Source organism: Pan paniscus, chromosome 3 (assembly GCF_029289425.2).
Source record: "Pan paniscus chromosome 3, NHGRI_mPanPan1-v2.0_pri, whole genome shotgun sequence".
NCBI lineage: Eukaryota > Metazoa > Chordata > Mammalia > Primates > Hominidae > Pan > Pan paniscus.
The window spans coordinates 106,649,421-106,676,131 of NC_073252.2; the positions used below are offsets into that span (position 1 = coordinate 106,649,421).

A 26,711-nucleotide genomic window follows, 5' to 3' on the forward strand; every position below is an offset into this window, starting at 1 on the left:
GATAAGTGGGAATATATATTCAAGGGGCATGATGAGGGAGTCATTGGATAGAAACATACTAAAGAGGGACTTGGTTAGGTATCAACAACACTGGGGGAGAAGAACTTGATTAGACATCAAGGGTAGGGAGGAGAGCTTGATTAGATATCAAAGGTGGTGGGATTCTCTATAAACTGGCTAAGCAGTATCCAAAGCTAAAACTAGACTTGGCAAGCCAAAGATTGGGCCAAAGATGAAGTCTAGTCAAAGTAGGGCTCAGAGGACCCTGACTACACTTGCTCAATAAGGGAGTCTTTGTCAAATGAACTATTTCCTTCCCTTCCTTTCTTTCCTTCCTTCCTTCCCCACTTCTTTCTTTTGTTCATCCTTTCTTGTCTGTCATCCAGGCTGGAGTGCAGTGGTGCCATCATAGCTCACTGTAACCTTAAACTCCTAGGCTCAAGAGATCTTCCCATCTCAGCCTCCTGAGGAGGTGGGATTACAGGCGCATGCTGCTATGCCTGGCTAATTTTTTTTTTTTTTCTGTTATTTTTGGAGATGAGATCTCAGTATTTTGCCCAGGCTGGTCTTGAACTCCTGTCCTCAAGTGTTCCTCCCACCTTGGCCTCCCTAAGTGTTGGGATTACAAGTATTACATGCCACAAGGCATGACTATCTTTTAAAAACAAATGCAAAATGTTTGCTTTGTTATTTTTAATACATTTTTACAGATTATTTCTGTAAACCAAAAATAAAATTCTATGACCCCCCCAACCATCTGAATGGACTCCCTCTTCTTGGCCAGGGCACTCCTAAGATAACCTGAAAGACTGGTTCAGGCCATAACGGGAATGGCGGATTGGACATGCCTCATTATACCCTCCTCCCTTGTGGAATTCAGGAAAAGCTGACCAGCATTTAACATCAACACAAACCCTAAGTCTGATAAGAAACATTTGCAATGTATTCTCTTTGAAACTTGCTACCTGGAGGCTTCAACTGCATGATAAAACCTTGGACTGCACAACCACTTATCACAACCCAGACTTTGTTTTCTACTGATAAAAACTCTTTCAATCAATTGGCAATCAGAAAATTTTTAAATCTACCTATGACCTGGAAGTCCCCACTTCAAGTTGTCCTGCCTTTTTAGATTGAACCGCTGTAAATCTTACATCTATTGATTGATGTATTATTATGTCTCCCTAAAATGTATAAAAGCAAGCTGTACCCTGCCACCTTGGGCACATGTTGTCAGGACCTCCTGAGGCTGTGTCTCGGGTGTGTCCTTAGCCTTGGCAAAATAAACTTTCTAATTGATCAAGACCTGTCTCAGACACTTTTGGGTTCACATTTCGCACATAGAAATTATGAGAACAAATTTTTATGGAGGCCTAGAAGAAAGCACTATAAACTTTGCAAAATAAGTGCAGGAGAGGCAGGTGATAGTGATACAGCATTTCCCCCAATAATTACCCCCCCCAAAATGGCTGTTGCACTGAAGAAAACTTTAATTCCCCTACAGTTTTAACTAGGCTCAGCCATGAACATGGGGAAGGCTGGCATTTGTGCAATGACACTGGGGTTCTCCACTACATGTCTGGTCATCCTATCAGTACCTTAAACCTGCCCACAACCAGTTCCTAAAAAGGAAAAGCAGTGTTCTTTTGCCAGCAAAATTGGGGTTTAGTTGAAAGTAAAAGGATGTATTTGAAAAGGTAGATCTGCCTTTAAAGAATAAAAGGATCTATCTTTGCATCTGATAACAAATTAACAAAATCTCAAATGGATAAAGCTTGTGTGATGAGACCAAATCACACAAAGTGAAGAAGTCGAATTTTGTTTAATTTAAATGATAGAGAATAGACATGCGCTGAGTTACATTTTCCTTAAAAAATCACCCTGAATGCTATGTAGAGGATGGGTTGTAAGGGGGCAAACATAGAAGCATGGAGACCAGTTAGATAGTTACTGCAGCCAATTATTTGAACTAAGAGAGTAAAGATAGAGAATAAAAGAGATAATCAGATTTGAGATTGATTTTGGAGGGTGAGCTGACTAGATTTGCTGATGGATGGACACAGGGATGACAGAAAGGAAGGAATCAAGAATGACTTCTAGGTTTTTAGCTTGAACAACTAAGTAGATATGTCATTTACTGAAATGATAAAGACAAGAACAGATTTGAGAGAGGAATCAAGAATTCTGGTTTCAAATGATTATTAGCTATCAAGTTTCATATTAAGGAGGAGGTTGGATATGTAAGTTTGGATCTTAGTGGGGCTAGTGAAATACATTTGGAAATTGTCATAATTCTGGTGGTTATGAGATTGCCTAGAATGAGGATAAAGACAGAAAACAAACAGAGAAACCAAAATCAAGCCTATAGAGTACTCAAAAATTTAGGAGTTGAGCAAAGAAAGAAAACCCAAAGGAGTGAAACAAAAGCCAATGGTATGGGAAAAAATCCAAAGAACATGGTCTCAGGGAAGCCAAGGGTGTTTTAAGAGTGGAAGAGTGGTTAACCACATGCCAATTGGTCAGTAAGATGAAATCATAAAGAATGTTAACCATCATTTTTGACTAGCTGGAGTCACTATAAATCTTGGTGAAAATGAAAACTATAAAACTATAGTAAGGTTAAGTAAGATTAAGGAGGAATGGAATGTGAGGAGTTAGAATAGGATGTAAAGAAATTGTAGAGATAGTATAAGGAGCCAGGGTTCTTTTTGAAAAAAAGCATCTAATAACTCCCATTCTTTTTCAGAGAGAAAGAGAGAGAGAGCACACAGGAAGGAGGCTAAACTTGCTTGCATAACCGTCCCACTCTCTCAATAACCTTAATCCATTCATAAGGACAGAGCCCTTGTGATCTAATCACCTCTTAAAGGTCCCACCTGTCAACACTGTTGTATTAAGTTTCCAACACATAAACTTTGGAGGACACATTCAAACCATTGCAGGGAGTTATATGCACTTCCTCATGAGACTGTCAGTATATCAGAAAAGCTGTGTGAACAGCTTGTGACAGCTGCCCCAATGGCTGTTCCATAGGCTCTGGACAGGCGAGTGAGAGACGATGCAGGGTTTGGGTATTCTCTCTTTCTTTCTTCTCTTGAAGGGAGGGATAGAGAAATGAGACTTAACCCCAAAATCCACAGTGGTCTTACACTTTACCAAGACACAGGGTACAAAATTCCCCCTGGGAATGACAAATAACAAAAACCAGGATCAAAAGTCCTCAGTAATAAAGGAAGAAAACATTTGGCCCCACCCTCAAAGGGCAAGAGTGCTGAGGGAAAGCAGGACTCTCATTCTGAGTGACTTGAGCACCAAAAGTTTTATGTCTGGTCTTGAGACATCAACGGGCCCTTAGTGGGGAGGAAGAAAAACACCGTGGTGTTATTCAACAGTACCTCCAGACCAGTCCCTGGGGAAATTGTTCCAAGTTCCTCAAACAGTGGAGCCAGTAAAATTGAAAGAGTAAGACTACCTCTTGGGGGCCTAAAATATCTGTGGCCACTATGTAAAAATATCAGGTCAGGCCACCCAAGATTTCCAGAGTGGTATTCATTTTGATTGATGGCTTCTTCAACCAGGAGCAGGCCACAGGCTAGAGTGGTAGCGATGGAGAGCAGAGAGGTGGTTCCCAGAGCAGCAGTCATGAGAGGAGATGGGCCAGTGAGCAGCCTGAAAGCAGAACACACAACAACAGCAGGAAAGCTACAACAGCTGCAGAGGACCATGTGGAAAGGGAGATGCCTCAATGGTTTAGAATCCTATATTAAAAACAGTGGTGGTTTGGAAGAAGCCCCAAGATAACTGCTACCAAACCTGTGAAATATAATTTAGGTGCCTCAAACATGCCTCTGTGACCTGAGGCTCTTCCTGCTGCCTGGAACGTTCCTCTTGGGCTGAAGTGGGACCAACTTCTTATTCTTCAGGTACGAGCTAAAATGTATCTCAGCGTGGAGGCCATCCCTATTTAAAGATCTCCCTGTGATAGTCTAACGCAGCCCTGTTTTTCCTTGAGAGTACTGCATTTCGCTGATTCTGATATATACTTTTTTTTCATATTTTAACATATCTGAAGTTGGAATGAATCTTATAATCAATACTGTGTCATAGTTTAATTGGCCACAGTTTTTCTAAGTGATTTTTTTAAATGGTGCATTTTATAACCTGTGCCATTTCTATTCAAGAAAATAGAGTTTTCATCATATTCAGTGAGTGTTGTTTGTATGTTTACTGTTTGTTTGTCTACTCTATAAAACTGTAGGCTTCTTTAAAGCAAGCACTAGCATGTAGTACAATGCCTGGTGCATCATATGTATTCAATAATGATTAATCAAATGACTGAATTCATTAATTTTATTTATTTATTTTAATTTTTTTTTGAGACAGGGTCCTACTATGTTGCCCAGGCTGGTCTTGAACTCCTAGGCTCAAGTGATCCTCCTGCCTCGGCCTCCCAAAAAGTGGTGGGATTATAGGCATGAGCCATGGAGCTCGGCCTGAATTCATTAACCTTAGGGTTGTACAGCTCTCAGCTGAAGAACACTGTACACAATACTGTGTATAATCAGGTGACTTAAGATTTTTGGACAAAATTGAATATATAGTCTCTCTGTCAGATTCACATGTACCCAATATCTTATCTCAAAGTACTGGTGTTTTTGTTTTTTGGATTTTTTTTTTTTTGAATCTCACTCTGTTGCCCAAGCTGGAGTGCAGTGGTGCAATCTTGGCTCACTGCAACCTCTGCCTTCTGGGTTCAAGCAATTCTCCTGCCTCAGCCTCCCGAGTAGCTGGGACCACAGGTGCACATCACCACGTCCAGCTAATTTTTTTGTATTTTTAGTAGAGATGAGGGTTTCACCATGTTGGCCAGACTGGTCTCGAACTCCTGACCTCAAGTGATCTGCCCGCCTCAGCCTCCCAAAGTGCTGGGATTACAGGTATGAGCCACCACACCCAGCCTCAAGGTACTGGTTTTAAGCAGAAATTTCCAAACAAGTAGATACCTTAAAACAAAGAACACATACCTGTCTAAGCAGAAAAAATTTTTTGTATTAGACATTTCTCAGAAAATTACTTTTAAAGGGGAGATAATAATAGAAAGTATTTATGCAGCATCTCTCAGTGTAATGCCCTGGTGCTTTGACAAGTACACTATTTTTGAACATGGAAAAAAACTCATTGTCATACATTATGACCAGTTTCTCCTGCTTAATACTATAGTTAAGTCTAATCCTATGTTTATAACCTCTTAATCTACTTCCGTGGAGGAAATAGATTTCACCTTATCTGTTCACTTGATACTAACTCAAATAAGTAGAAAAACCAGGGGATTTAATCTTGGCTAAAATAATTTAGCAATTAGCAAATATTTCAAGGAACGCCAGTTAGAAACATAGGAAACATAAATGGATTTCAATGCATGGTTGATCTTTTTGAAAATTTTCCTCTGAATGAACGTCCTTCTTTAACACTGATGCACCAAGGCTCTGGATAAATCTTATTATTATTAAAGTCCCCAGTAGTGAGAATTTAAATCAAATTTATGCAAAATGAGAAAAATGGGTCACTTCTGCCACTGCCTTATGCTTGGAATGTTTTTTTTTAGCAAAATAGAGCTGAGAATAAAAATCATCTCAATTTTACACTACACCATATCTCCCTTGTAACATTCAGATAATGATTCTGATGCTATTTGGTATGATGGATGAAGAAATGCATTCTGAGCTTGGGCAAATCACGCTACTCAGGACTGCTGTTTCTGCTTTTGCAAGTCTGACTTGTCAAGGGCCCCTCCCATCTCCTCAGAGAAAGCTTCCAGACATCCCTGGTCAGAATCGGAGTCTCCTTCCTCTTCTGGACCCACTTAACATGTAGTTTCTACTTCTTGTGTAACAATTATGCAGTGAACCCTGTAGTGCAAATGAGTGTGTGTGCATTTGTCTACCTCGGAAGGGTGTGAACTCCTGGAGTGTCAGGACTGTTTTCATTCATCCTTGGGTCTTGCACATGGAAGATGACTCATATTTTGCCATATCAAATTGAATTGCTTTAAAAGATTAGCTTTGGCTTATTCAGTTTATGCTCCCTAAGGTTATGTTTTTATGTACTAGTATTGCAGATTAGGGAAAAAAAAAAAAAAAAACCCAGCTCATCTCAAACCCTCGTGGGTCTTTTTGTGTGACATAGAATGAGAGCTGAGCTGAGCCCAACCTCGGTTAAGAGAGTGCCTCCAGCAGTTCAGACCAAGTTCATGTCCTGAGATAAGACTGGGAGGGGCTTCCCTGGGCCCTGGGAAGAGAGGGGTTCCTACGAGATGAGAAAAGTATTCCCTTAGGTTCTCAGAGAAAATGGCAATGCTCTATGTGGACTATGCACCCATTAGAGACCCAATGCTCTATGTGGACTATGCAGCCGTTAGAGCCATTGGAGACCCGTATTTATGCAATCTAATCCTGGGTCAAATACTCATTTTCCAGGTGATGATGGACAAGTCCCTTAAGCCTTCTGATCAGCAGCTTCTTGAACTCTAAAATGGGAAATCTAATATTAATGATATCCTACAACATGGACTGTTGTGAAAACTAATAAAGACAAAGCCTTCTCAAGCACTATGAAGCATTCAGTGCTAAGTACAATGAAAATAATGTGGCCAGAGGCCTCCGGCCTGTGCCAGATGGAACCAGCTTTGGCCACTCTTTCCCATACTGCTGCTCCCAGCTGACAGAGGTTTGGCTGAAGATTCTGCCAGGACCCGTGCATCAGTATTCCCACAAGGAGCTGCAGGGCACACACAAGTGTGTGCTGAGAAAGCCCCCAAGAAAGATGGAACCCACATGGGGGCATTGCTAATGCTGTCCCAGAAAACAAGCCCAGGGATTTTCCCAGCTCTATACATTGCTTTGTGTTTATCAGTGCTTTGACCAGCAGCTATTCATTTGTGATATGAAACTCTTAAAATAAAATCTTTTTTATTTTAGCAAGTTTTATTGAGGGAACCTGGCTGCAGGCAGGATTTCAGTCTTATATCTGCATAAAGCCTAAATTGTTGGCATGTTGAAATATTTCCTTAGAAAAACCAAGGTGTTTGATGTTGCTTAGCCACACCAATTGACTGGACTTCTCACTTCCTAACCAGTTGCCTTGGTGTTGCTTAGATGAAACCCAGATTAATTTTTTTCTCGGTCACTTCTTATAAAATCTGAAATCTGAAAGTTCAGCCCTAACCACCTCACAAAATGGTCAGTCTTGTTCTTGACCTCATTAACAAAGGACTGTCCTTCCAACTCACACCAACCTGGGGGAGGAAATAAACCAGACAGCCCGAATGACGACAGAGTGGGATGAAATAACCCCTCCCTGGGACAATGCCTTTTCCTGTTTCTGGAGGCTCCTCCTATTCCCACACTGGCTTCTGCATCCGTTACTTGGCCAGGATCCTCTTTCACATCAAAGTGTCCCTCCTTGGGCTTCAGAAGTAGGGGCATAACCTTAGTTTCTACAGGAAGGCATTTTCATCCCAAAGGAAAGGGAAAAACCATGTGTTTGGTTGCTATACAATTACAAGCCACTTTCCTTGTTTTTCATTTTATAGTCGTGCACATGAAAAGTATAGGCAGGCTTTTAGCTACGATGGGCCAAACATTTGGTTCCTAGACTTCTATAGTTTGAGCTGGAAACATTAAAATAATTAAACTGTAGCCATTAGTCTTCATTAATAATATTAAATGCCTGAGTCAGGAAAAGTTTTAGGAGAGGATACGATTTTCTTTTTTACTTCAAAAACACATGAAAGGGCATAATCTGGACAGATATTTAAGGAAGAGAGGTTGAAGAATGCCATGCATTCCATCTCAGACTAGGCTATGGGGACTCTACTTGGGAGGTCTGGATTTAAATCCAGTTTTGAATGACTGAATGTAATCGGTGATGGTAGGGCACTACAGCTTTCCCAAAGCTGTCACTTTGTGTCATTATCAAAAGCACTTATTTGGTACCTAATATGTCTATGCATGGCAGATGTTTAAATAGGAATGTCCCTGCCTTTCTGGGGCCTCTGATCTAAAATGGTGCAGATACTCTTGGAAATGGGGTAAATAGCAGAATCTTGGGTGGGAGAGAGCATGTCCAGTAGTATTTTTTTAGTGTGAAATTAGGGTGGGAGAGACTAGAAAGTTTTAACTGGTGGAGAATACAATTCATCATCACTGGAAGGCGACCCTGTAGAAGAGTATCACATTTGGGGTGTGGGAGCTGTTGATCAAAAGATAGCATAATTTTCAGCCAGGCGTGGTGGCTCATGCCTGGAATCCCAGCATTTTGGGAGGCTGAGGCAGGTGGATCACTTGAGGTCAGGAGTTTGAGACCAGCCTGGCCAACATGGTGAAACCCTGTTTCTTTTTTCCTTTTATTTTATTTATTTATTGTTTTGGAGACAGAGTCTTGCTCTGTTGCCCAGGCTGGAGTGCAGTGGCATGATCTCGGCTCACCGTGACCTCTGCCTCCTGAGTTCAAGCGATCCTCCTGCCTCAGCCTCCCCAGTAGCTGGGATTACAGGTGTGTGCCACCACAATAGGCTAATTTTTGCATTTTTGGTAGAGACAAAGTTTTCCCATGTTGTCCAGGCTGGTCTTGAACTCCTGAGCTCAGCCAATCTGCCCACCTTGGCCTCCCAAAGTGCTAGGATTAAAGGCGTGAGCCACCTCACCCGGCCTGAAATCCCATTTCTACTAAAAATACAAAAGTTAGGTGGGCATGGTGGTGCATGCCTGTAATCCCAGCTACTGGGGAGGCTGAGGCAGGAGAATTGCTTGAACCTGGGAAGCAGAGGTTGCAGTGAGCCAAGATCATGCCACTGCATTCCACCCTGGGCCTCAGAGCAAGACTCTCTCTCAAAAAAAAAAAAAAAAAAAAAAAAGCATAAGTTTCAAAAACTGAAGAAATACTGTTCTAAAAGTATTCATTCATCATTTGCTCATTCAGAATTTACCGACTGCTTCCTGGATGCCCCAATGTGTAGCTGGCACTATAAAAGGTATAAAATAAGTAGACTCATCCAGACATTGACAAAGTCATGTACACTCAGGAGCCCATAATGGCACAACATTGAAGCAATGAGGTAGAAGTGAATTATCCCAATCCACACCAACAGAATTGTTATATGAATCTCAATCACTTTGGGATAGATGAGGATATAGACTTAGAAACAGAAAAGCACAATATCTAACTGACCCTAAGTAACCTCAAAGCAAGCATCCTTAGTGTTCTTTTATCCTTCATATGCTCTCACTGAGGTAGAAAAATTAAGCTTTGTGGACACAGGAAGGGGAACATCACACACCAGGGCCTGTTGTGGGGTGGGGGGAGGCGGGAGGAATAGCATTAGGAGATATACCTAATGTAAATGATGAGTTAATGGGTGCAGCACACCAACATGGCACATGTATACATATGTAACAAACCTGCACGTTCTGCACATGTACCCTAGAACTTAAAGTATAATAAAAATAATAATAATTAAAAAAAGAAAAATTAAGCTTTGTGTGGCTGAATTATAAATTTCCCTTAACAATTAAGAAAATGGCCAGACGCGGTGGCTCACGCCTGTAATCCCCGCACTTTGGGAGGCCAAGGTGAGTGGATCACGAGGTCAGGAGTTCCAGACCAGCCTGGCCAAGATGGTGAAACCCTGTCTCTACTGAAAATACAAAAATTAGCTGGGCGTGGTGGTGGGTGCCTGCAATCCCAGCTACTCGGGAGGCTGAGGCAGGAGAATCGCTTGAACTCGGGAGGCGGAGGTTGCAGTGAGCCAAGATCACACCACTGCACTCCAGCTTGGGTGACAGAGCAAAACTCTGCCTCAAAAAAAAAAAAAAAAAAAAAACACAATTAAGAAAATGTTTCTTTACCAGAAGTGAATACTGTAGGTTTTACTCTTGGGTTAGGGAAAAGGAACATGAAAGTGAATCAGATCTTCCATTAGGGCCATGTAATCATACTGTTATTACAATGAAAAACAAAAAGGAAGAGAAAAGAGAGGAAAAAGAGAGCAAGATAGAAAAGATTGGATTCCAGTCTGCTAAAGCTGTCTTGTCTCTGACTGAGAAACCTGTTTGGTAACCTGAATGACACCGATTCCTACACCTACAGACAAGCGAGAGGAAATGAAACAGCATTGGTGAAGCATTCCTTTTTGTTGTTTGCTTGTTTGTTTGTTTGTGTGTTTTGAGATGAAGTGTCACTCTGTAGCCCAGGCTGGAGTGCAATGGCATGATCTCAGCTCACTGAAACCTCCGCCTCCCGGGTTCAAGTGATTCTCCTGCCTCAGCCTCCTAAGTAATTAGAATTACAGGTGTGTGCCATCTCACCTAGCTGGTTTTTTTTTTTTTTTCTTTTTTTGTATTTTTAGTAGAGATAGGGTTTCACCATGTTAGCCAGGCTGGTCTCAAACTCCTGACCTCAAGTGATCCACCCACCTCGGCCTCCCAAAGTGCTGGGATTACAGGCATAAGCCACCGCGCCCAATGGTGAAGCATTCCTTATGCCCTATGTGCTTTAATACCATTATCTTATTTGATCCTGACAATAGCTTTCCAGGAAGGTGTTAACCACTCTCATTTTATAGATGAGGAAACTGAAGTTGAATGAGTTTAAGTAACTTGCCTAAACTCATACAGCTAGTAAGTAGCAGAGCCGGGAGTTAAATCCAGGGCTGTCTGACGTCAGAGCTCATGAATTTTCTCCTACTTACACTCCTTTCATTTGATGCTCAAAGCTCCAGAGAAAAATGTATGTATATAAGGCCCTGGTTGAGTGGAGGACAAATATTCCCTCTAAAATCTCTACCTGTTCAACCTCCCCAGGAATATATCAGACTACTCTTCAAATATAGTCTTCCCATGTCCCTGACCCACCTAAATTGTTCACTCTTTCTTTAATATTATTATAATAGAACTCATGGTTTATATTTGAAATGAATTGTATATTGTTATTTGAAGTGCATATGAAAGGCAATGCTATGTAAAGCCTAACAAGTGATTATTAAAACTTTATATACCCATATACTTATGGGTATATAAAATATTGCAAAATAAAATAATATTTAAAGAGATGTGCATTTATTTTTGTCATTCTGATGCAAAACTATGCTGTATTCTGACTATTTATAAAGTTATTTCCTTACATGTTTTCTATTTTTTTTCCATCCTGTCATTCTTATTCCCCGGGTAATCTCTATATATCTAAGGAAGAGGAAGCAAGAAGTTGTTCCACCTGTGTTTACTAATTATAGTGTTAGTGCTTTGTATATAATGTTTGTACTTTGTTAGAATGCTGATTATCTCTCAAGCAGCTAACCCTACTTAGACCTGACAACGATTTAAATTCAAATATCTTCACAGCAGGCAATTTTATTAATGTTTTACATGGCACACCAAAGAAGTGAGCTGATTTGGGTGTGTTTGGTTTGGGCTTTATTTTTTCTTTCCATTTTTGGAAGAATATTGTGCTTTAGAAAAGTATGTTCAGTTGGCCTATACCATTGGAAAACTTTATTGAATTGCTCAACCCATATGCCACAAGCCTGAACCTAGGAGACACCAGCTCCAAGAAAAAGCAGTGTGTTCTATCTCTGTGACTGATTTCATTTTTGGATTCTCTTTTGAGTCTGCCAATAAGTTCCAGATGGGATGTGTTGGTTTTTGAGATGCAAGTTACCTGTTCACTGGGAGCAGAGGAAGATCTCTTGTTTGGGGCTCCCACAACTGACAGATGGCAGTGACTTTGGTCACTGATGATGTCTGGATTCAACTCAGCTTAGAAGAGAAACCATAATACCTTGTAAGAATTTCCTTTGCTCCACCCAGTCATTCTAGTAAAGAAAAGAAGACTTGAAAAGCTAAGACTCCAATGCCACACGTGCCACATTAACATCTAGACGAGGGTTTGAGGGAATCTCCCTGGAAACCGAAAAAGAAAAGAAAAAAACTGTCTAGGTCATGGGTAGCCAATCTTTTAGCTTCCCTAGGCCACACTGGAAGAAGAAGATTGTCTTGGGCCACACATAAAACACACTAATACTAATGATAGCTGGTGAGCTTAAAAAAAATAAAAATAAAAATAAAAAAACTCTTGATGTTTTAAGAAAGTTTGCAAATTTCTGTTGGGTGGCATTCGAAGCCATCCTGGGCCACATGTGGGCCATGGGCTATGGGTTGGACAGGCTTGCTCGAGGTAATTGTGCTCCCTAACTAGGCAGGACAGCAAGCCTCCCTCCACAAGGAGACCACAGTTGAATGGGGGTGGGGTGAGGTGGAGCTTTTGGTTTGTGAGAATAGTCAGCAATGGAATGGCTGGTTGGTTATACAAATTAAAATTGATTTGCATTCATCTAAAAAAATTAGTAAATACAAGATGCCTATTATATACACAAATGTATTGCAGAAAGACTATAAATGCATGATAAAATGTTAACATACAAAACTTTTTTAATGGAAAAATGTTTGGAAAAGGGTTTCTGAATTCTGGGTTTAGCTTCTTGGGAAAAAAATAATTTGAGCTATCCTGAAGTATCGTATCTGGCCGGATGCAGTGGCTCATGCCTGTAATCCCAATACTTTGGGAGGCCGAGGCAGGCAGATCACCTGAGGTCAGGAGTTAGAGACCAGCCTGGCCAACATGGTGAAACCCCATCTCTACTAAAAATACAAAAATTAGCCAAGTGTGGTGGTGGGCGCCTGTAATCCTAGCTACTCGGGAGGCTGAGGCACTAGAATCACTTGAATCCGGGAAGCAGAGGTTGCAGTGAGCTGAGATTATAACACTGCACTCCAGACTGGGCAACAGAGTGAGACTTCATCTCAAAAAAAAAAATATATCATGTCTGATCAGTGTACCATGGCCGATGTGAAGGCCAGCTCAGACCAGCCAGAGTGCAACAGAACATTTAAAATTTGTCCTGAAGTTCTTCAATAAAAAAGGAACATAAGGACACCTTTATGTCCTTTAGTGCTCTTTTTCAGAATTCCTTGTCTTCTGTTTGGAAAATAACTTTCATGCTAATATAGTGTAATTAACCAATTCCATAGGCTTTGGAGTCTTAAAGACCCAGATTCAAATACAATTTTGACCTTTGGTAAATGACTTAACATCTCTAAGCCACAGTTTCCTCACAGGTGGAATAGGGTACTTATTTTACAGACTTGTGAGAATTAAGTTAGATTATACATAAATAGCATTTAACACAATTGCTGTCAGATGGTAAGCACTCAGTAATTGTCAGGAATATAATCACAGCTACCCCCTTTTATATTTGTACTGCTTCCACCGTTTTGTACTGAGTCCACCGTTCATATTACTAACATTCTAGCTGCTGATGTGTGGGTTTCCTGGGCAACACAGTAGATCACTTAGGAACATGAATTCAAAAGTCCCACTGCCTGGGCTCAATTCCTGTCTCCCCTATTTATTGGCCCTTTGACCTAGGGTAATTGATTATACTTCACCTCTCTGATTCAGTCTGTCCTTTAAAATAGGAGTGATAATGCCTAGTTCCTAAAGTTACTGTGAGCACCAAATGAGTTAATTCATTAAAGTACTTAAAACAATACCCAGCTGTAGGAAACTCTCAGTAACTATTAGACATTTTTTTTCCCGAGACGGAGTCTCGCTCTGTTGCCCAGGCTGGAGTGCATTGGCAGGATCTCGGCTCACTGCAACCTCCGCCTCCCAGGTTCAAGCAATTCTCCTACCTCAGCCTCCCAAGTAGCTGGGATTACAGGCATGCGCCACCATGCCCAGCTAATTTTTGTATTTTTAGAAGAGACAGGGTTTCACCATGTTGGCCAGGTTGGTCTTGAACTCCTGACCTCATGATCCACCGGCCCCAGCCTCCCAAAATGCTGAGATTACAGATGTGAGCCACTGCGCCCAGACTATTAGCTGCTATTAATATCATTTTTATGCCTCTCAATGCAATGGAGTCCTAATGTCATTGAGTTAAGATGCTGGTTGTAATGTCAATAAAGTCTGCTTTCATCCTCACTGTATCCACAAGCACCAAGCACATTATCTGACACTGAGAGGGGCCTCGATGAATACTGAGTTTCACTATCTTCTGTAGACCATAAAGTGGCTTACTAACAGCTCTCTCAGTCTGTGCTATCTCCCTTCAAGTCCATCTGAACTGGCAACCCAGGTCTGTCCCAATCCTCTCCCCTCTGCCTCTCCCATCTGATCTCCCATTGCTTTCCTATACATACTCCATCTCCAGCAAACACTGCTGATTTCCTCCCCCCAGCCATGGACTGCAGGGAAGGTGGGCCTTGCTGCAGCTGCAGAGGGAGAATCTTTATCCGTTTGGATCAGTCATGGTGTTCTCATTCCTCTTGCCATTGACTAGTGGAAGTATGGACACCTGATAGAATTTTGGCCAATTAGATGTGAGAGCAAGCCTTAGGAAGAGGAGGGAAGTATCTGAGAAAAACTTTTCCTCAGATATGGGATAAAGATAGGTAGAAATAAATGGTCTCTCCTCCCACTGGATATTGCAGCATTTCCACGTGAGACATGGAGTTACTGCAGCCATCTGGCATGCATGAGGGGAGCTAAGCCAAAGCACTGAGAATGACTGAGGATGTACTGATCTGCAGAATTCATCAACCCTGTACACCCTAGTTAGAGAATTCATGCTATATGAGAGAATACAAATATATCTATACATATTTGATTTGGGCTTTTCTGTTATTTGCAACCCTAAGCAGCCTAACAGATATGCAAGAAACCTTGGCTGGGTGCAGTGGCTCACACCTGTAATCCCAGCACTTTGGGAGGCTGAAGCAGGAAGATTTCTTGAGCCCAGGAGTTCAGAACCAGCCTGGGTAACATAGGGAGAGTCTTTTTCCACTAAAAATTTAAAAACTAACCAGGCATGGTGGTACATGCCTGTGGTCCCAGCTACTCAGGAGGCTGAGGTGGGAGGATTGCTTGAGCCTAGGAGGTTGAGGCTGCAGTGAGCTAGGATCATACCACTGCAATCCAGCCTAAGTGGCATAGTGAAAACCTGTCTCAAAAAAGAAAGAAATCCCCCCCACCCCTGTGCAAAGGCCAATATATAATACTTATCCCAATAAAGTATGCATATCACAAATACATAGCTCACAACAATCTAAGTATACTTATATAACGCAGCACTGAAATAAAAATTAAACGTCATTAATATCTGAATAAAAAAGTTAAAACTAAAACCATTTTTTACCTAACAAATTGGCAAAGATGAAAGACTAATCTTTCTCTTGACTTGGATGTAGAAAAGTGTATTCCCATATGCTTTTGGTAAGAGTATAATTTGGCAACATGTATAAAAATATTAAACACAAAAAATAAAAAAAAACTTTTAAACATGCTTATCTTTTGATCCAAAAATTTCACTTCTAGGAATTTATCTTAAGGAAATAATCAAATGTGCAAAGAGGCATGAGAATCTTTATTGCTGGTGTTTCACAGCAAATATTTGAAAATAATCCAAGTTACCTCCACAGAGGATTAAATAAATTTTTATATATCTTTAAAAAGATGAGATTTTCAGGAATTGACATGGAAAGCGGACCATGATACACTCTTCCATAAAATCAGCATGTTGCAAAATAATAAGTGTAGTATGAACCTACCTGTAGTACAGAAGGATATACATTAACTGTTAACAGAGGTCATTTCTGGGGCATAAAAGCATGGACAGTATTTACTTTGTACACCACTGTAGTATGTTACTTTTTGGATCAATAGGCACATGTTACTATTTCCATCACAAGTCACATTGAAAGAGCTGAGAACAAATACTCTGCAGATCTCTGGATAGATCCCCTATCCAACATACCAGTATCTTCTCCACCCCAACTTCCCTGCCTGCCTTGCATGGGTCAGTGGCTCTCACCAGGTTGTCCCTGAGCCTCTAGTAAGATACAGACATGGTTTAGTTAAGACATCGGGTTTCCGTAGTAATCACAAAGAATTCACTGTAAAGATTAGAATTGATTATATAAATGGGAACTTCTTTGTTTTATAACTTACTGTAAGAAGAATTATTTTTAAATTTCTATAAGGATTCCAACTATATGACATTCTGGAAAAGGCAAAACTATGAAGACAGTAAAAATAACAGTGGTTTTCAGTGGGTAGAGGGAGAGAGATGAATAGGAGGAGCACGGAGAATTTTTAAGACAATAAAACTATTCTGTGTGATACTACAATGATGGATGCATGTCGTTATACATTTCAAAACCCATAGAATGTACAACACCAAGAGTGAAAGTTAATGGAAATTATGAACTTTGGGTGATACCGACATGTCAATGTAGGTTCACTGATGGTAACAAATGTACTTCTATAGTGCAGGATGTTGGGGGAAGCTATGCATGTGTGGGGGCAGAGGGCATGTAAGAACTTTCCATTCTGTTTTGCTGTGAACCTAAAACTGCTCTAAAAACTAGGGTCTGTGGCTGGGTGTGGTGGCTCACACCTGTAATCCCAGCACTTTGGGAGGCCGAGGTGGGCACAAGGTCAGGAGTTTGAGACCAGCCTGGCCAACACGATGAAACCCTGTCTCTACTAAAAATATAAAAACTTAGCCGGGCATGGTGGTGCAGGAGAGGCTGCTACTTGGGAGGCTGAGGCAGGAGAATCGCTTGAACCCAGGAGGCACAGGTTGCAGTGAGCCAAGATCGCGCCACTGCACTACAGCCTGGGCAACAGACCAAGACTCTGTCTCAAAAAAAAAAATAGGGTCTATTTTTTAAAAACTCCTATAAGCATAGAAATGTTCTTAGGACATGGGGTCTTTTATCTCTCTCATGTGAGAAAAAATGGTTAGTATGAGCTAAAACTGGACAGGTTCAAACTACTGGCTTATAGCATGTTTCTGAATGCCCGATGACCTTAGCAGCCTATACAACACCTCATCCTCTCATACCTAGAACATTGTTCTTCCCAAAGATGTTTCCTACTTAGAGTTAAGTTTTTACCCAAAGCATCGGAGGAATAGACAAAATCAAATAGAAACAGTTTCAATCACTTGCAGTGTTTAAAATATTTATAATCCTTGCTATAGCCAAAGGCAGCCGGGCTAATTATTTACCAAGCAAGTGGAAATGATGTCCCGGGGGAGATGGCAGAACTGATACATCAATTGGCAGAAAGTCTAATAGTTAGTAGGAGTTCAGGGAGTCTCAGGAGCATCTTGGAGTGGCTCTGTTTCAGCCTCACATAAGAACTGGACCATCATGCTACAAATGACACATTTGCTCCTCAAAAGATCAAAGGGTACCAGGAGGGCTTCTGTAGCTTGTCCTCAAGTTGATTTTCTGAGCATCTCTAATGAGCTGCAGTGAGAAAAATCTATGCTGTCTGGGGCTAGAAGGTCCCAAAATAGAAAGACTCTCTAAATTCCTGTAGAGAAATTTAATGGAGGTGAGAGATTATTGGGGCTCCACAAGGGCTTCGAATTTCTCAACTGAAAAGCTTTTTATTGGAAATGACAGTGATTTTATGAGTTTTGCTAATTAGAAGACCAATTAAGCCTTACTTTAAATTTTTTCAAACAACACAGTAACATCTGGACTTCAAATTGGAACTCCCTCTCACTTCTCAAACATGACAGTTAATGGTTTAATTATATTCCAGAATTTTTCTATGTATATACATATGTACATGCTGGTATAGGCTACGTATTTAAATATCACATTACAATGCTGTTGCTCATTCCTAGCTCTGCTTGAAATGTCCACTGAATGACAGAAGTTTAGAGATTTGATGCAAAGGCCAACAGCCAGAACTCGGGTTGCCCAATGTGTTTACGTTCCTGATTTCCACCTCACATCAGTAATGACAACACTTCCTAAACACCACCAGCTGTATTTTCCAAGTTTGAAAACTCTAACCTATGTGCACTTTGCAAGTCAGAAACCTAGAGGTCATCCACCCCCTCCCTCACCACCATATTTGATCCACAATAAAGTTCAGCCAATTTTATCTCCCTCTTTATTCATGTCTCTTCATTTTCATGATCACCATGGTGGTCCAAGCCACCACATTCTGCCACTCTCCCATCTGAACTGTGGCAGTAGCCTCCTCATGATCATGCCCTCTTCTAATTCATTCTCCACAAAATAGCTAGAGAAATCTTTTTTAAAAAATAAATCTATCCATATCACCACTTATCAAGAACTTTGCCTGGCACAGACAACAAAATCCAAACTCCATGCCACTGCCTTAAGTCCCTGTATGATATGACTCTGCCCCCCGTCCAGCCTCAGCCACTCACTCTCATTTCCCAGGCTCTAGTCACTCTGGCTTTCTACTCCTGGAGTGCCCATGTTCCCTCCTGGCTCAGATGTGTGGACCCTGTTGTTCTCTGTGGCTGGAATATTTTTCCTCCACCCTCCCTACTTTGCCTAGTTAGCACCTATTCAGTTTTCAGATTTCAACTCAAACACCACTTTGTCAAGATAATTTTTGATGGTATGCCTGTGTGACTGTTTCATTAATGTCTCTGTTGCCCACTATACTGTAGGCTGCATGCAGGTGGTTCTGTTTTAGTACCTGGTTTCCCCAGAAACTAACAATGTGCCTGCCATATGGCAGGAATTGGAATGTGAATTGCTAACAATTAAAGGACTGGTGCACGTAAAGCTGTTGGACAGAGTCCTATCTGGGGAAATAGGGACCATATCTCCTGGTTTAAAAAAAAAAAAAAAAAAAAAAGCAGGAGTAGAAACTTTTTCTCAACTTCAGAGACTACCCATATACAAAAGCCCAGCTTCAGGCTGTGCTCTGTTCAGCTTGGCTTTGCCTGGATGGGCAGAAATGACAGTACACATGTGGACAGAGGTACTGATTCTCCCTTTTCAAGATGGAAAGACGGCCAGGCACGGTAGCTCACGCCTGTAATCCCAACACTGTGGATGGCTGAGGCGGGCAGATCACTTGAGGTCAGGAGTTCAAGACCAGCCTGGGCAACATGGTGAAACCCCATCTCTACTAAAAATACAAAAATTAGCTGGTTGTGGTGGCGGGTGCCTGTAATCCCAGCTACTCAGGAAGCTGAGGCAGGAGAATCGCTTGCACCCAGGTGGTGGAGGTTTCGGTGAGCCAAGATCACGCCACTGCACTCCAACCTGAGTGACAGAGGGAGACTCCGTCTCAAAACAAACAAACAAACAAACAAACAAAAGATGGAAAGATGACTTTTCAAAGGTTTATTTTCAAAAAAATATGCACTGGCGAATTGAGTTGGAGAAACAAACCAGTCATCAGTAATTACTTTTCCATCCTTTGGCGCCCTCTATTGACAATAAACTCAATTGCGGTAAAATTATACCAACACCTTCTACAGCTAGGAAATCTATGAGGTGGGTTCTTCTTCAAACAGATTCACGGTGCATTCAGTCTTTGGGAAAATCTGACTCCTCTTTCATCAAAAGCATGGGTTCGTGTGTCTAAATTGTGAGTGTGTGTGTGTGCGTGTGTGTGTGTGTGTTGAGACGGAGTCTCGCTCTATCGCCAGGCTGGAGTGAAGGCGCGATCTCGGTTCACTGCAACCTCCACCTCCCAGGTTCAATTGATTCTCCTGCCTCAGCCTCCCGAGTAGCTGGGACCTAAACTTTTTTTGCCACATTTTTAGGCATCTGTATCTGGCCAATGTTAGAACTCAGAGCAAAATTATGGTAAAATATCTTTGTCTCAACTCTCAGCAAGAATCATCTTTAGGCTGCCTGTATGGGAAATACACACCACACAGAGCTGCCAGATTGTCTTTTATTTTTCTCACCTGGACAAAATATTAGATCTATACTAGAAACAAGGACAAAGCAAATATTTAAATACAATATGTACTTTAATATTTTTTCCAAATGATTTAGTTTCAAAATAAATAATGTTAGTCCTTTTCCAAACACATGGAAAATGGATAAATCAGTAAAAAAGAATAGAAGAGGCTGGGCGCGGTGGTTCACTCTTGTAATCCCAGTACTTTGGGAGGCCGAGGCAGGCGGATCACTTGAAGTCAAGGAGTTTGAGACCAGCCTGGGCCAAAAGGTGAAAGCCCATGTCTACTAAAAATACAAAAATTAGCCAGGTGTGGTGGTGGGCGCCTGTAATCCCAGCTACTTGGGAGGCTGAGACAGGAGAATCGCTTGAACCCAGAAGGTGGAGGTTGCAGTGAGCCGAGATGGCGCCACTGCACTCCAGCCTGGGTGACAGAGCAAGACACCCAAGAAAAAAAAAAAAAAAAGGACAGAAGAATGGATGAATCAGACAGCACAGGTTAAGCACAATGCCCAGTCTATAGCAGCTTCTGGTAAATGCTAGTTCCAGTGTCACCTCCATTCTGGCTCTGCCACCAACTAATTGACCTTGAAAAGTCATTAAACTCTCTGGACCTCACTTTCTTCATCCGTAAAATGAAAGTGTTGAATTATGTGATCTCTGAGAGCCCTTCTCATCTGTAATTCTATATTTCTAAACCCACCCCCTATATCCTTTGGTTTCCCACCACACTACAGTTTCCAGAAAGGAAAGCAGAAACTCTCCATTGATTCCTACACTGTCAATTATGTTCTATGATCATCAACTCTGTATAAAGACGTGAGGACACACAGATGAATATGTTACTGTCCCTGACCTCCGGAAGCACATAGCTAAATGGTGTAATTCACTATAACACGTATAGGAAGAGCTATGTTTGAGTTACGAACAAATGCTGTGGTAACACATTGGACAGTACTATCACAGAGTTCATAAAATGATTGTTTTAATTTAGCAAATTCGATCAAAAATCAATTGAGTCGTGTGCTTGGCATTACCCCAACGATATAAGTAATAAGTTGGATTTTTCTCTTTTTGACCCTATGCTCTAGGTTTCACTTGGGTATAGCCTAAATATCTAAGAAGAAATGAAAATGGTGCTAAAACTCATCCCTCCTTTTCGGAAGCATGGCTTTATTAGAAAAATCAGCTGTAGAAGTTGTGTCTTGATCTACTTACTGTGGACTTTCCTGAGAACAGCAAGTCCTCTTGCCAACATTTGCCATGCAGATACCAGACTGTGAGTTGAAAGTCTGTACAAAGCAATTTCCAGTGGAAGCAAAGCCATCAGATCCCCTGCAGGCATAGTCAGCAGTATCTCTTTCAACTCACCCGGTCTCAGTGCTGCCCATGGTCCACAAAATAATTCATTTCCACCTCAGCTGCTGAGACCTAAAATTCCCCTATTCTACTTCAACTCTTTGCAAATTGGAACTCATGCTGGTTCCATTTGCTAATGGTGACCACGGCCAGTCCCTCCAAATTCCTGTGTTGACGGACAAAGGCATAACTAAATTTTACCAAACCCTGGAGCTGTTTAGTGTTTTAGGACTCTGAAGCATTTATTTCTGTCCCACATAGAAGCTATACTCTGCTATGAAATAGGAAGATTTCTTAAAAGAAAGCATTTGATGACCTAGTTGGTGAAAACAGAAATGATTAAAACTTAGGCAAATAATCCACATATTGCTATTACCTTAATGATTAAAACATGCAGCTCATTAATTTAACCTGACAGTGGGCCCTTTTGTGGGTAGACAACTCATACGTAATGTCTTACTGCAGCTGAAGAGACTTGTCCCATGCCAAGCCTGGCTCCCCATTTCTTTTATTACTGAGAAGGCATTGGTACAATCCAAAATGATTAAAGCAATAGAGATTGAATTGCAGACAAAGAACATCAGACTGGATCAGGAATGGGAAAATAAAACTCCAAACAAGAATGAGACTCAAGGGACTAATGATCAAAGCATTCAAGTTTCCCTTTTAAAAAAAAAAAAAAAAAGCTGGAATATTCAACTTTCTACTTTATGACACCTCAGAAAAAAAGTTTACATAATCTATTAATACAGTAATGCTTTTTATCTGGGAGGAGTTCTTCCAGGATTCCTAAAAGAGAACCCTTTATATATATATATATGGAATCTTCCAGGATTCCTAAAAGAGAACACTTTATATATATACATATGTATATACATATATATACACATATGTTATATATTTATATATATGTTATATATATGTATATACATATATACACATATATGTTATATATTTTTATATATGTTATATATAGAGAGAGAGAGACAGAGAGAGAGTACAAAATATGTCAAAGGTGTAAGAAAACTAATGAAACAAAGTTCCTGGATCCAATTCTCCTTGTCCATAGCTACTCCTTGTATGAAACTGGAGAAACTCTTGAACTTCTTTATTGGTAATGATTATTAGTGGAATGGCATCTAACCCATTTAATTATGAATCACAAGAGATCAGCAAAATTTACATGACACAAAAATTACAGAAAAATAAAAGAAAAAATCTTCAAGATTTACTGCCTCCATATGCCTCCATATACCTAACCCATGAAAAAGGAAATTTTCTCATTATAATCATTTCTTTGCACAAAACAAAAGCAAATAATTCAAACCTCCTTATCATTCAAAAAGCAAAGAGTATTTTCTATTGCTAATAGTCAACATTTTAAATACCCATCTTAGGCTGGGTGCGGTGGCTCATGCCTGTGATCCCAGCACTTTAGGAGGCCAAGGCAGACGGATCACTTGAGAACAGGAGTTCGAGACCAGCCTGGGCAACATGGTGAAAACTCATCTCTACTAAAAATACAAAAATTAGCCGGTCATGGTAGTGTGCGTCTGTAGTCCCAGCTACTCCAGAGGCTGAGGCAGAAGAATGGCTTGAACCGGGGAGGTGGAGGTTGCAGTGAGCCAAGATCGTGCCACTGCACTCCAGCCTGGGCGATGGAGTGAGACTCTGTCTCAAAAAGAAAAAAAAAGAAAAAAAAACTATCTTAAATCACTTCACAGTCATCCAAGTTGAACCTTATTCTTTTTCTTCTTAAGATTGAGCTAATCTACTATTAATGGAAACTGTACCCTTAAGTGACATCAGGTTTGCCTACCAATGAGATTCAGGCCCTCTCTGTTCTGCATCTTCTTTCACATCCTACCCATTCCCAGGAAGCCTTCTTGATCTAACTTATGCTACGGAATATCAGATATCAGATGAGTGAGGGGCACTCTCTGTGGTTCCTGTTGAGATAGATCATATTTTAACTGAATGGGAGATTTAATTCTGGAATTTCACTGTTAGCCAGTTTTTCTCCATAGAAAGGTGATCAAGGCAAATGCTATAAGAATATTCTCCTCTTTACTATAGGTGGGTTCTTCTTAAGTCAAAACAAATTTATGGCCAGGTACGGTGGCTCACACCTGTAATCCCAACACTTTGGGAGGCCAAGGAGGGTGGATCACTTGGGGTCAGGAGTTCAAGACCAGCCTGGCCAACATGGCTAAACCCTGTCTCTAATAAAAATACAAAAATTAGCCAGATGTGGTGGTGCACGCCTGTAATTCCAGCTACTTGGGAGGCTGAGGCAGGAGAATCGCTTGAGCCTGGGAGGAGGAGGTTGCAGTGAGCCAAGATTACACCACTGCACTCCAGCCTGGGCAACAAAGCTAGACTTCGTCTCAAGAAAAAAACAAAACAAAATAAAACAAATTTATCGTCCATAATAAAATCGTCAAAGGGGCCAGGTGCGGTGGCTGACGCCTGTAATCCCAGCACTTTGGGAGTCCAAAGCGGGTGGATCACCTGAGGTCAGGAGTTTGAGGCCAGCCTGACCAACATGGTGAAACCCCACCTTTACTAAAAATACAAAAAATTAGCCAGGCATGGTGGCAGGCACCTGTAATCCCAGCTACTCAGGAGGCTGGGGCAGGAGAATCACTTGAACCAGGAGGCAGAGGTTGCAGTGAGCCAAGCTCGCGCATTGAACTCCAGCCTGGATGATAAGAGCAAGACTCCATCTCAAAAAAAAAAAAAAAAAAAAGTCAAAGGAAAACTCTTAAGTGGACTGTGTCTAAAGCAACCCACTATACCCATGTGTTGATAGAAGAGCTGTGTTGCCTATTAAGACAAAGTAACTAAATGGTGATGCCACAATTATTAGTTTTTTATTTGTATAGATGGGGCTTATTTCTAGTTAATACTTCCTCTGGCTTGGGAGAGTCAGTGATAGGATATTGACACCTACGTGTAATGTTTAAGGCAAAATGTTGGTATTTTAGATGAATTCTTTCATTTACATTCCTCCTTGTGATCTACTGGCTTTACAGTGCATTTATCATGCTTCAATATTAGAACCTTTAGTTTGGGGCTAACAGAAATAGTTCAGCTAACGAAAATAATGATTTTTTCATGCTGTACTACATGGTAATTTAAAGCATTTCAATTAAACAAACTGTCTCATTAGAGCTCCTTGATAATATAGTTCCATTTGCTTTGATATGGTCAGAAATCCCAAGGATGCTTTTGGGATACTCTCTAACTCTCATATGAACTTGCTTAAGAATGTTACCATACACCAGACATTTTAGAGTATTCAAATGACCTACTTTAAAAATGTTTGAAGCCATTTTATGGTGTGGACCCAGAACAAATCACCCTTATTTAATAAGTAGCTTTCAGTTTGTGTTCCAAAAGTCATCTGAATTCTACCAATGAGGTTTATTTTTTAAAGCTCCATTTTTCTCATATTATAAGATTTGAAAGCACATTCATTCATAAAATTCTCATTCTGGGCCAGCAGCGGTGGCTTAAGCCTGTAATCCTAGCAGTTTGGGATGCCGAGGCAGGCGGATCACCAGAGGTCAGGAGTTCGAGATCAGCCTGGCCAACATGGAGAAACCCCACCTCTACTAAAAATACAAAAATTAGCTGGGTGTGGTGGTGCATGCCTATAATCCCAGCTACTTGGGACACTGAGGCAGGAGAATCGCTTGAATCTGGGAGGCGGAGGTTGAAGTGAGCTGATATCATGCCACTGCACTCCAGTGACTCCAGTCTGGGTGACAGAGAGAGACTCTGTCTCAAAAAAAAAAAAAGAAGAAAAAAAATCTCATTCTGTTACTTCTTTGTTTTTCACAGAATAATCTTATGATGAATATTATAATGTTAAAATTTACTATTTTGCATCATATTCCCTATCATTTTTTCCTCAAAACAGTCTAGACTCACTTGCTCATTTCTCCGGAAAACAAAAACCTAACTACATAAATTGGCCGAGCACAGTGACTCATGACTGTAATCTCAGCACTTTGGGAGGACGAGGTGGGCAGATCACCTGAGGTCAGGAGTTCAAGACCAGCCTGTCCAACACGGTGAAACCTCATCTCTACTAAAAATACAAAAAATAGCCAGTTATGGTGGCACACACCTATAATCCCAGCTACTTGGGAGGTTTGAGGCAGAAGAATTGCTTGAACTCAGGAGACGGAGGTTGCAGTGAGCTGAGATAGGGCCATTGCATTCCAGCCTGGGTGACAGGAGCAAGACTCCGTCTCAATAAATAAACAAACAAAATTGGTGAAAGGATCATTGAGATACTCTGAGGATAAATTATATATTGTTACTTTAACTCGAATATTTAAATCCCTTCACATAAGCTAAAGGTTCAAAAAGATAAATTCTATTAATTTTACTATAGTTGAAAATAGATGCTGGACTCAGTGGCTCACTCTGTAATCCCAGCACTTTGAGAGGCCAAGGCAGGCAGATCACCTGAGGTCAGGAGTTTGAGACCAGTCTGGCCAACATGGTGAAACCCCATCTCTACTAAAAATACAAAAATTAGCCAGGTGTGGTGGTCAGCGCCTGTAATCCCAGCTACTCAGGAGGCTGAGGCAGGAGAATGGCTTGAACCAGGGAAGCAGAGGTTGCAGTGAGCTGAGATCGCAACACTGTACTCCAGCCTGGGTGACAGAGCAAGACTTCATCTCAAAAATAAAAAAGAAAAGAGATTAAAAAATAAATTTCTCATATGCCTAACATAAGTAAGAAGTGAGGCACTTGAAAATTTATTTTATGTTACCAAATAGTCTCTTGAATTTAAATACCTGTTAATTTAACTTAAATATCAGACAAACCAGTTGTTGAACATGATAAAATAGCACAATGAACAGCTGACTGGATACCAGCTAGTTTTTTTGGCTATTGTATGCTATAGCAATTCAAATTCAACTGAACTAGTAAAAAAGAGAGTTTTATGCATTTAGGCATGCTAATAACACCACTATCTTTTACCTTGATTGCAAAAACCATTTTTTTATTATTTAGGGTAAGTAATGCTAACTGCTATAACAAATCCCAAGGTCTAAAATGGCTTAACACAATAAAAGTTTATTTCTCTCTCTGAAACAATGTCCAATGTGGTCATTCCATCTTGTGACTTCAAAATAACTGGGGTCTCAGACGCCTCTCTTGGATCCTATAGCCAGGGGATGGACATCAGAGAGTGTAGAAAGTACACTGCAAAAGTCTTTTGGCTTTGTCTTTTGGGTTTGTTGGGGTGTGGGGGAAGAATGGGAACTGGGCTCAGAAGTATTGTACATCAGTTCTACCCACATTCCAGTGGCCCAAATTCAGTTACATGGTCACAACTAAGTACAGTGGAGGCTGGGAAATGTAGTCTGTCTGCCCAGGGAGTAAGAAAATGGGTTTTAGCCGGACGCGGTGGTTCACGCCTATAATCCCAGCACTTTGGGAGGCCGAGGCGGGCGGATCATGAGGTCAGGAGATCGAGACTATCCTGTCTAACGCAGCGAAACCCCGCTTCTACTAAA

General features: G+C 41.0%; 1 protein-coding gene across 15 annotated transcripts in view; it reads right to left on the reverse strand.

Annotated features, from left to right (window-relative positions):
- LOC129397619 (uncharacterized) overlaps window positions 1–26,711 on the reverse strand; it is a 238,137-nt gene that overhangs the window by 171,047 nt on the left and 40,379 nt on the right. For 4 of the 15 annotated variants that reach the window (XR_010111995.1, XR_010111994.1, XR_010111991.1 and 1 more), the window contains one exon: window positions 1–3,669. This exon is cut by the window's left edge and continues 27,824 nt beyond it. The exons of 10 other annotated variants lie outside the window; for them this stretch is intronic. The gene's annotated coding sequence lies outside the window, so the exon portion shown is untranslated. Of the gene's footprint in view, window positions 3,670–26,252; window positions 26,707–26,711 lie in introns of those variants that run through there. One more of the 15 variants, XR_010111992.1, reaches the window with a different exon arrangement.